Raw genomic sequence first — 12,605 nt, 5'->3', positions numbered from 1 at the left:
GAACAGACAGACTGAAGTCTATCTGCAGTTACAGGGTAAAAGGACTTAAGTTTGTCCTTCTAAGTTACAGATCTGGGACATGGTAACAGACATCAGAGCAACAACTTTAGGGGTAAACTATTCATCACCAGATAACAGTACAGTAACAAAAATACAAATCAGTATTAGTTACCTGGGTTGTTTCAGTAGCACAATTATCCAGGTGGAAATGAGAAAAAATCCTTTAATTCACTAATGCTGGGCTAAACTTAATATCTTAACATAGACAGACGCATATTCAAGGTTATAAGGCAAGCTAGCAGGAAGCACGTAATGACTTCTTCTTTGGAAAAGTGACTTGGACAAGCCCAAAGGCTCACGGAATTCCATCTTTTCTGGTCAGGTTGTCCTTTTTTTTACTAGTGAACCATGTAAACACTATCTGGATTTGTTAACCCATATCAACTCTGTTCTCTTTCTGTGCCTTCAGTGCCTTTGGTGTGCACAGTGAGTGGAAATATCATATAAGGCAATACTAACCCCACATTCATGTGCATAGTGCCCAGAAATATAATGTAAAGCAACTCTACTCCCACACATCTGTGACTTTATTGGGATTGTATAGATGTAGGAAAATATCTCATATGAATGTATTGCTGTGAGAGAGAGGATATTCTCACCTATATGGTAGAGTCTTAAATGGCAAACAGAACACAGTGCAGTAGCAAAGCACAAGAATAAGTCAATTATAATGAACAGCGTTTTGAAAGCTTGTTACTTCTAGTGTACTGTGTTATGTACAACTTTGTTGCTCTGTTCTGATAATACACTTGAATATGAGTATGCCTTTAAAGAAAGACCACATAATTACTCACTCAAAGAGTTTTCATACTGAGTGGCCTCATCAGCTGTAACTATGGCCAAAAATTTTAGAGGAAATCGAAAGACGGGATCTGAAAAGCACATAGAGTTGCCCTGGAAGCTACTACTGAAATATCTTAATAAAGTCCTGTGGCTAGCAGGCAACTAGCAGGCAACTGCAGTCAACCCTACTGGAGAAGATAATGTTGTCAGAGACATAATGCACCTATGCTCAGGAGATATTCAGTTCAGCTCAGAATCAAGAGGAACATGTAGATGTCTTAAACAAAACCAGATTTTAAGATATCAGCCATGTGATCATTTGTATTGTTTCATTGATCTTACTGCTCTCTCTGCAGCACAGATTAGTGAAAGGAGCAGTTACATTAGTATTAAAATAGGGTGAGATAATAGAATCACTTGCCTGAACCCCTCCTTTTCTAGTTTCTTAAAAGACAGGAAAAAAAAAAAAAAGGAAAATTTTGTGCTATGTAGGAAAAAGTCTTGCACTTTCTAAGCAGGGACCTTGTTGACAGCTTCAGCATTTCTGTAAGAAAATCTGTTTAATGATTTTATATATTTTTTGTTTTGTAATTAGATTTTAAAACCCCTAAGCCTATGCTAATTCAATCTGCAAAAATAAGACAAAAATAGGAAATTAAAAAGAGGACCTTTTCCACTGATAATGAATATGACAACTGATAAAAACAGACAGATGCAAATATATAAAAAGGAAACAATAACAAAAATGGAGATTTCCTACTTTTTTCTATTCCTTAAGTGGCAGAAAATAGAGAAGTAGGTAATATCCTTCTATTATGGAAGTTCTTTAGTGCAAAAAGATAACCTGCTGCATACCAGAGTGCTCATAATATAAGCAAACCTTTTTGTGACTTTCTGTTGCTGTGGGTTTGTAATGGCCCAAGGCACTTTAATAATTAGTCTACAGGGAGTCTTAATAGACTAGGGCAACTCTTAATTAACTTAATCCCCAGTACATGAGTTGACCATGAGACATCAAACCACATTTTAGCTTGAAGGGTATGTGAACTCAGAGGAAATCTTATTTTTTAACTACACTGGTGCTGCATTCTTTCTTCCTAGGACAGTGCAATTGTAGCTAAACACATTGTGCTATTTTGTCCTATGGTAACCAGAAGCCTTTATTTTTCAGTAGCATTAATAATAACTGAAGATGCCAATTTCAGCATAATAACTATAAAAAGAAAAAATTATCATAGGATGACATTAATATCTTGGTTCAAATAAGTAATTAAGAAGTTATTCTACTTAGTTTTTTCTGTCTCTATTGTACATTATTGATACTTAAAAGATAACTGGACCTGTTTAAAATATGCAGAAACATGTCAATAATATTAACTACAGTGGTTTTTAACAGGAATGTCGTATGCTCCAAAGATTTTGTACTGAGGAAAAAATTTTGTATATGGTTCGCTGCTAGCACACTTTACATTTATCAGGATCTGGTTTGTGCTTTATAGTATATTCTTGCTTCTTACCAAGATTTGTGATAACTCTTAACAGCAGAAGAAAGGCTAAACTTCCTGAAGAGAACCAGATAGCAGCCTGTTTTCATTTCTGTTACTATTCAGCTACTATTTTTGACAAAGTGCTGCTTTAGGAGTATTTTCTTTAGGTACGGAAGGCTGTACGAATATAATGGTTCAACTGCATTGTACAGAGTGCCACTGTGGGCAACCTAACATTGATCAAAGAAAAAAAAATCAGTATAATCACAAAACACCTATGTGAAAGACAAAGCTATACTATAAGGTACATATGTTTCAGAACAAACATTATTAGCAGCAGAATATATTAAGCACATTAATTTTTATTTTTTTTTTAAATGCCTTGGCATTGGTGTTTTTAGAATTTGCTGTGAATTTCCAACCAAATGAATGAGAGCTGCATTTAAATGAAATGAGTTCATAGAAAAATCACCAGGAAAATGATTTTAATCCAAATCTTGGAACTAAGCCACTCTTTAGCTCTTGGGAAAGAATCAAAAAATAATTTTACTTATCTCGGTTTACTCCTGCTGTAATTTGCCTGTCCCAGTTCCTGAATGTTTTGAGAAACAAGTCTTTCCTTAAAATGCATTCCATTAGTATCCTAGTCAACATCTCTAATGCTATAAATAAATTCAAAAGTAGACATTTTCAGGCAAACTAAACCTTCAGCCGGACAATCACACATCTCACTGTCATCAAGGAATGCATACCATTTTAACAATTCCACAGGATCTGAATCAATAGCAGAACCAAGAACATAACTGTGTTTGTGATATATACTTATAAGATTTATAGGATATTTTTTGCTGACAAGTGATTTTATTATTTTTTTTTAACATTATGGAAAGAATTACTTATATTTGTGTTTATTGCATAGTGAAAAATATTAAGTACTTAAAAATAATATAATTAGCAAAAATGTACACACATTTATTCTTTCTATTACTATAAAATTTATCTCATTAAAATGCTTCCTTATTATTTCAATATCATGCATGTGCTCAAAAGCAGTGCATTTTATAGCAAATTCAATTTCTTGTATTACTGATCCCCTTATAAAAATAAAAATCAATCTCTTCAAAAATCTTGATATAGTCCCTTTAATTTTCATAACTATAAATCTTTTCTAAAAAGCTAGTTTTAATTAGGTTCTGTCCTTGGCCATGTACAAAAGGAAGGAATCATCTTTCAATCCATCTATTGTCAGGCTTTACTGAATTAAAAAGTCCCATATGTTTAAGATGTTCAGACTCCTTTCAACTTAATAGGCATTGACTCAAATTTCTAAGTAGTTTTAAAGTGTTTCTCTTTATTTTTGTTTTAGAAGAAAACCTTTTTCTTTTTCTTTTTTTTTAACTTGATGGGCTCAAAGAACAGTACTGGAAATAATTCCCAAATAAATCCAAAGATATGCACAGCTATAAACAAAATCAAATTATCTAAACAAATACTGCCACATTTAGATTACTTGAAACTTTTCAATTTTCCAACCTATTTCTAGATGGAGAATTAAAAACAAGGGGTTTTGGCTTGATATATGAGCTGACTGAATTCAGGAGCCAAAGAACAGACTAGATTAATCCCCATCTTTAATCTGTTTTATGTTTTACCATTCTCTGTTTGCTTGTATTCTCATAAGATAATGCAGGAAGATAACCTCAAAAGGATGTCCAGTCAAGTGTTAGGCTCAAAAGATGGTCACACCCAGTTGCTCAGGTCTTTATGCAGTCACTCTTATGACTGCGCAACCTCTCTGGGCAGCCTGTTCCACTGCCTGATTGTCCCCATTCTCACTAACACTTTTATGAGGTTTTATGTTTGTTTTGTTGAAAGCACCAAGAAGAAAAGGGACACTGAAAGAAAAATAAAGATTTTTATGGTAAAATTTCAAGAAAGAGGTGTTTCAAGTGACCTGGAAAGAAAATTATTAACTATTGTATAAAATCCCGTTCATCTAAAATCTTTTTTCCACAGTTAGTTAGTTTCATTCTTCTTGTGAAGAAACCAAAGACCATGCTTGCTTTCTAAGCAATTAATGCTTAGTGTGCCACCTAATTAAGCAATGACACACCAGCAATTAAAATACTTGGTGATTGTTGGGCTTTTTTAATTCATGGAACTTCTAGCAAGGTATTCTAATTAGATAAGCCATCTGTGAGCTAGAAAATGTAACATTATGTACTACAGCTACAATTTTTTTGAGGGTGGCAAGTAAGATGCTGTATAATTAGGAATGCAACAGGGTTGTCACCCTTCAAACAAAAGGCAATAACCTTTGTCTGGTGCCAATGAGCCCATGTAAATGCTGTGCTCACAGCCACATCACTACCACAGACGTATCTACAGTTAGATCTGAAAGGAAACAAATAATATTACAGCATTTCTTCATATGTGAAGAATTAAAAAAGTGTTAGGTATGTAGCATTTATTAATAATTACTCAGAAGCTGAGACTGACTTCCCCTAAGGAAAGAAAGTTAAGAGTGGAACTTACTGTTCTCTTGGCTGCCTAGTGGGAGGCTACAGAAAAGATAAGCTCAGCTCCTTCACAAAAGTGCACAGAAAAAGGATATGGAGCAATATAAAACAGTTGCAGCAAATGAAATTCTGGTTCAGTATTAGACGGGGGGAAAAAGCCACAATGAAAGTGATAAAACACTGAACCAGTTTGCCCAGAGACATTAAGGAATATCACATCCTTCGAGATGTTCAGAAATCATCTGGCAAGGGCCTGAACAACCTGCTCTGACTTCGTGTTTGGCTCTCCTTTGGGGCCAGATGACTTCCCAGGCTTCCCCTCCAACAATTTATTTTTTTGCCTTCTGTGATTATTGTATGATTATTCTAGCTTCATGTTTAAAGTATTCTGGTTTTAGCTGGTTTGTGGCCATGACTGATCTTTACTGGTCCAGTCTAGCAGGTTTGCACTGTGATTGCTGCAAAAGCTAAAAGGTTCACACAAGATCTATAAAACTATTAATCTCACAAGCTTGTCTGATCCACTGAGTTAAAAATAGTCAGCAAAAGTCTTTTGTGAATGCAGAGTGCATACTCTATAGGAGCTATAGATCAGATTGACATAGATTGATAGAAAGTAACAGACCAGACCTGACTCTACTACTAGGACAGGAATAAAGCTAGGAATGTTTTGAATAGCTGCACAGGAAATAGGAGAGGAGCTAAGCTTGTTTAAATAAGGGATAGGCCAGAAAGTGCAGACACAGAACTGGGCACCCAGACTAGCAGTAGTGAGCCAAAAGCACTGAATGATGAGCTGACATCTGAAAGAAAGCCAAAGACAAAACTTGAGGAAAGTCTCATGAACAGCATCAGCAACAAACCAGTTTGTGTACTGAGTGACACTGAACTGTGAATAAAAAATCAAGGCATTATATCTATTTGCACCCTGACACGGACAGTTTTAGTTACAAGGGGCTCAAAAAATGGCGTGATTGTGTAACAGGAACTATGCTACAAGAACAAATTGAAACTACTTGGAGATATTCTGGGTTAAATCATCTGAACAGTTATTTCTAAGGTTAAAAAAATTGTTCAAGTCACAAGGTAACATGACCTAGAGAGATAATACAAAAGAGTAAATGAATCAAAATCACATTTTTTATAGAACATTATTAATTAAAAAAAAAAGCTTCTTTCAGTTAGTTAAATGCTGTGCAAATGGAAAGTTAATGCAGAAGGTTTTTTATAATATAGCTTAGAAAGGGGGCAGATGAGTTTCCAGGTAGATAAATGATAATAATAAATAAAATATGAAGTGATGTACGGAATTAAAAATAGAATCATAGGGTGGTTTGGGTTGGAACAGACCTTTAAAGACCATCTAGTCCAATGCCCTGCCAGGAACAGGGACACCTTCCACTTGACCAGTTTGCTCAAAGCCCCATCCAGCCTAATGCTGAAAAGTTCCAGAGATGGGTATCTACAACTTCTCTGTTCTGGCACCTCACCATTTTCATAATAAAAATTTTCTTGTTAAGTCAATCTAAATTTACTCCCATTCACTTTTAAACAATTGGCTTTTTTTCCTGTACCTATCGGTTCTGGTAAAAAGACTCTCTCCACCTTTCTCATAAGCCACTTTTCAGTATTGAAAGGCCACAATAAGGTCTTACTTCTCCAGGCTGAACAAGCACAACTTTCTCAGTCTTTCACCATATGAAAGGTATTTCAGCTCTATGATCAGTTTCATGGCCCTCCTCTGGACCTATTATAACAGGTTCATGTCTTACTTGTGCTGGGGACCACAGAACTGAAAATAGTACTCCACGTAGGGTCTCACGAGAGCAGAGTAGAGGGGGGAATCACCTCCCTTGACCTTCTGGTCACACTTCTGATGCAGCCCAGCACAGGGTTGGTTTTCTGGGGTGCAAGACCACATTGCTGGATTATACCCAATTTTCGACTGCTCTCAGTCCCTTCATTCCCCAGACTGTACTGACACCGGGGACAGTCTCAACCCACGTGCACACAGTTGCACTTGGTCTTGTTGAACTTAATGAGGTTCACATGGGCTTAAGACTGTCAAGGTCCCTCTAGATTCTATCCGTTCCATCTAGAGTATCAAGTGCACCACCCAACTTAGTGTCCTCCTCAAACCTGCTGAGAGTGCATTCAATTTGCCATGTACTTTTGTGCTGTTATTTGATTTTAGGGTTGTTTCAAGATGACTTAGCACTAGAATATATAAGACATAAATATGACAGAAGATGAAAAATTCTTGTACTAGGAAGTTAGTTTTAGGTGTTACTCTTTAACCCCTTTCTCCTGAACTTTTTGCGGCAATTATATCCTCAAAAGTAATGTTATATTAATTATATGTGAATGATTGAAAGTCCCAGCACATCAAAAGTATTAAGGACCATTTTCATTTGCTTGCTACTGATTAGTAAAAGGGAGTCTGTATTTCTTCATGCTTTCCCTTGAAACCTACTCTTTCCTTCTTGATTTTTTTGTTTAATGTGTATTAAATACAACAGTAAAAAGTAATTTTGAGAAGTAAAATGTTGCAATTTGTGCCCATCGAGAGCCTAAGCAATTTTCTGTATTGAATAAATGTGTAATTTTATATGTGATCTAATGTTGCACCTAAAATAAATTCCAGAAAGTTAATTTTCAAGAACATTATCTTATCTGTTTGATTGTTTGCCTGGCTTTTGTTTTCCTTTTTTTCCTGGAAGATAGTGGTTTTAAAATTGCTTTTGATTGTATAAAATCTCCTTTATGTTCATATTTTAGCTAAATTTTCCCAATACTTTGCATAATAAGAAGCTTGAATGAAATCTTTGACCTTGGCATAGAAAGCACTTCACAGTAAACCTTGCTGTTTGTAGCTTACCCAGCAAACAGTGTGATTGAACAAGCCAGAATAACAGCTTTAAGGATACTCCATTACAGTAGGTCTTTGTTAGGAAAAGCTAATCAATCATAGATGTGTCTATACATATCATGATTCTCTATAAAGTGGAACTACAGTGGAAAACAGAGGCAAATACGTAAGAACTTTTATAGTTTTTTTATCATTCAATACAAATTTGTAAGACCTTGCTCCTTCCTAATTAGAAGAGGAAAAAGAAAATAATTTTTAAAACATGTGGAAAATATGACTGTAAAAATCCTCTTAGTCCCAAATATTCCAGTGCCATCTTCTCTGATGGTGAGTTTCTCATCAACCAACAGCCTCAAGTCCTTCTCATCAGGGCTGCTCTCAATCCATTCTCTGCCCAGCCTGTGTTTATGATTGGGAATGCTCCAACCCCCACACAGGACCTTGCACATGGCCTTGTTGATCTTCATGAGGTTTGCACAGACCCACATCTCAAGCTTGTTAAGGTCCCTCTGGATGGCATCCCTTCCCTCCAGTGTGCTGACCACTGGTGGTGTTGGCAAACTTGCTGAAGATACACTCAATCTCCCTGTCCATGTTGCTGACAAAAATGCTAAACAGCACTGGTCCCAGCACTGACCTCTGAGATGCATCGCTCATCACTGATCTCCACTTGAACATTCAGCTATTGGCTTCAAATTTTCGAGTGTGACCATCCAGACAATTCCTTATCCACCAAGTTGTCCATCTGTCAAATCCTTAAGTCTCCAATTTAGAGACAAGAATGCGATGCAGGACAGTGTCAAATGTTTTGCACAAGTTCAAGTAGTTCACTTCGTTTGCTCATCCTTTATTCACCAATGCCTTGACCCCATTGTAGAAGACCACCAAATTTGTCAGGCATGATTTGCCCTCTTATACTACTTGTGTTATCTAAGGACCACAAAAAATTTTGATTAGCTGACTGCTCAGTTAATTATTTAGATGCTTGGAGGCATTAGTAATTAAAGATTAGTTCTTTTGCCCCATAGTAAAAAGGATATATCTGAAAATAGTGATTTTTTTTTTCAGTTACAATTGGATTCATGCTATTACTTATATATTTCAACCAGAACAAGAAAAAGCTGCAATTGAGTTTCAGCAATCTATATATCCACTTGCAAAATTTCCTTTTCACTAGACTTAGTAAAACACCTGTTATGAAGTGGCATCTTTCATTATTGCTCTAAGAGTTGTTCATGCATTAAAATATATGAGGTTTGGCAGTGCTGATTAATCAGGTAAGCAATCTGCTTCATGCATTAACATAACACAGGAACAAAGGACTGTAATATATGAAGAGAAGTGCAAATGAAAAAATGGAAGAAAATCCAATTTCTTTGACATAACGGGCATGAATGTATCTCTATGCTATCATCTATTGATTGTACTGTCTATTATGAGGTGAAAAGGCATTGAATAGGTTGACTTACAATATATATAGGCCAGATAAAAAAAGGAAAAAAACCCCACCAAAATCTGAAAGCCCGTATTTTCTAATTAAACAGAACGTTTGCTAGAACTAAAATAGATCATTATGACTTTAAGCATATGCTTCCACTATAATCAAAAATGATTGATTGCATTTGTATTGACAGGAACATACGAAGTTATTATCAGAGTTTCACTGCAAGATATAAAAAGAGAATGTCCTTATTTATTTTTCCCATTATGAAAAGTAATTATTCTATTTTACCAATTTCTGTGTTTAGCAGTGCACATATTAGACCAAATACCATCAGTAATCACCTGCAATACTCATTTCTTTACTGTAATTTATTCTTTCTTCTGTAATTAAAGATTAATGTACCTGTATAGTTATTAGTGGAATTGTGTAATGGCAATATTTCACTTTTGCAGTATGGTATTTTTCTTTACTCTAGAGGAACAATTGTAGATAAATATTTATATGACTTAAAACATTACTGGGTGAATTTTGGGACATTTCATCAAAAGATTTCTTTCAGTTAACAATTCAACAATATTCATCCTGATTTAATTGTGAGGCATGCCTGCATTTTACTAGTAGTAATAAGAAAAACAGATTGAGCTTAACATATATCCTTAAACAAAAGAAGAAAACTACTATTTCTAGAGCAAACTTTATATTCTTTTTATAACTGAGTGTACTGTGAAGAAATATGTTTAAATAGTTTCTATTGTGAAAAGCAGTACAGGAAAGAAAATGTTTCTTTAAAAAAAAAAATGAAATGAAATTTTAATTTTTTAAGCATTTTCTGTTACATGACTGTTAGTTTTTGGTGGTTTTTTTCCCATAAACAGTGTTTTTTTGTTAATAAAAGTACTTGGAATGCATTTGGAATACAGGGGAGCTAACTTATATTTAGTAAGGTACTGGTTGGCACAGCTCAGGTGAATACTGTCCTAAGACCTGCTCCAACTGACAAAGCAACACCCTGGCAAAAGGGATGGCTAAGCAGAGCATGTATTCACTCTTGGGCCATCACAGTTTGCAGACATAATATTAAACTAGCATTGGTCCACCTGCAGATTTGTGTCATCCTTCTGAACTTCTTTAAGCAGCTTATATTAATAATCTAGGCTGTAAACATGTCAGGAGTGAACAAGTATTCCATCCAAGATATAAATATCCCATTCAGGATGGATTCAGGATATCCATATGTTTGGAAAAATAAATTTTGTCAGATGGTCAAGGTAATGAGCTAGGATTGCTCACCACTTCAGCTATCCCAGACACATCTGGCTGTGAATTCACACCTCTGCAATTCTTCATTAATCTCTTTTCATACAGGACAGGCCACCATCAAATTCTACATTGCATATTCAAAGGGAACTGAGTAACGAGAACTCAATCTCAAAACCACAGAATATTAGACACACAAGTTAACTTTTAGTAACGTAAGTATATTTCATAGTCTGATTCTGCACTTAGACCAAACTGAACCATAAGTCCCAAGAGGGTGAAAGACATGAGTCTTTCAAGCAACTTCATGCCAGTAAGCATCAAGATGTCAGTGAGGAAGGGAACACTCACAGACAATACTGATCACACTCTCAAACTATTCTTTTGTCTCTGTGCTTCAAGATTGTTTGTTTGTGAAACTTCCCATTTCATTCCTTCATTCTTTCTCTCATTGGGGGATCTAGAGGAGGGGAAGAGGCAGGAAGAAGAAAAAGTGATGAGAGTGTAACTGCCTTCTTGTAAGCCTGTGTGCACACCCTAGACAAATTCACAATATTTTCATTATTAGGGAAGAGAGTTAAGGAAAAAGTCTTAGGAGAAATTAAAAAGCAGACTAGGTAAAAGTCACTTGCTTAATGACTATTTTCTGAAGTCCATAGTATCTGCAGGTCATACAGTTATCCTTAGGTACTTATAGTATTTTAGTACATAAAGTACATAAGTACTTTTGGTACATAAAGACATTTGCATCTGAAGCTTCTATTGAAATTAACAAACTGGTCAACTAGGATTTGTGAGCTTACTGGAAAGAGTCAGATAAGAAACATATGGCCCAACAAATTGGTAGCTTCACTTGCATCTTTTAAGCAAAAGATTGCCTTCCTAGTTGCACAAAATATTAGGTTTTTATCTTTATTTCAGGAATATTTATTTCTGTGGACTATTATTGAAGTTCCTGACAGTTTAGGTATTTACTTTTTCTTAACATCCTCTGTTTAGTTACCTAAGAATACAAAAGAATTTTACCTTTATCTGCTGCTACTTAATAATTTATTGCTTGACACTGTTGGCAGAGATCCTTATAATAACAATTAATAATAATTCCCTAACTTCTTATTGAATCTGCTTCAATTTCTAGTCTAGCATATTTTAAACCAGTCTCTGAAAATTTGGCTTAATAGGATAGATATATATTTCTTCCAGTTTGCTAAAGAGTAACACCTGAATTGTGCTTCATTTTGTAAAGTACCTAGTTTCTGAACAGGGTGCTAAATTAGGCATCTAAAACTGGATATGCCAATAGTCATTAATCTTTAAGAAATCATGAAGGATTATTTTAATGAGTTTCTATTAAAATTTTCCCCATATGTAAAATATAACAGGGCTTATACCAAAATGGTGCCAGGACCATGCAAGGCCATTTTATTCCGTACTTTATGCCAAGGATATCAAGACACATAAGAGGTAGTGACATGGCAGGGGAAGATACATGACCAAGGGCCTTCTTTTTACTCCACAACCTCTCATCTTCAGGTGACACCATAAATCTTTGTCACTGTCAGGAGGCTACAGTGGAGAATGCATTATTTCCCCAGCTACTGTAAAATACCACCCTCTATGTTGCATAAACTACAGGGTTATTTTACAATAACACTGTAAATAACCTGAACCTTGATCATAAATCACCAGCAAGAGTCTTACCAACAATAGCAATTCTGAGACTAAAACAATCCTCTTTACCTGTAAATATGTTCCTGGTATTCTGGTTGTGCCCAGAGCCTAGTAACTATATCCTCACATGCTCTATAGAAATGAACTCTGAATATTTGAGAAGGGTAGTTTAAATACTTGACAGAATTTGTACTCAAGACTCAATATATTTTCTGATTCAAAAATTAATACATGCAGAGGCATCTTCTCATACCACTCTTTTATTATTACTTAGCTGACTTTCAACAATACAAAACCAAAATGCTACTGAGTTTTGATGCAAAAGAAAAATATATACATTTTTCAAGTCTGGGCCACAATTTATTCCTGAAGGTACTCAGAAAATCTGATGAATAAAACAAAGAGAAAGAAAGCAAATGGATGGTCCTGGACAGAGCACTTCTTTTCTTCACATTGCATTATGGCTTAGTAGTTCTCTACTAGTTGTATTGAGTGTCTTTGTACTCCTGTCCAGA

This window comes from Neopsephotus bourkii, unplaced genomic scaffold, assembly GCF_033783945.1.
Source record: "Neopsephotus bourkii isolate Nb327-2 ecotype Australia unplaced genomic scaffold, CSIRO-AGI_Nbou_v1 NB_1780, whole genome shotgun sequence".
Taxonomy (NCBI): Eukaryota; Metazoa; Chordata; class Aves; order Psittaciformes; family Psittacidae; genus Neopsephotus; species Neopsephotus bourkii.
This window is presented reverse-complemented; position numbering follows the sequence as displayed.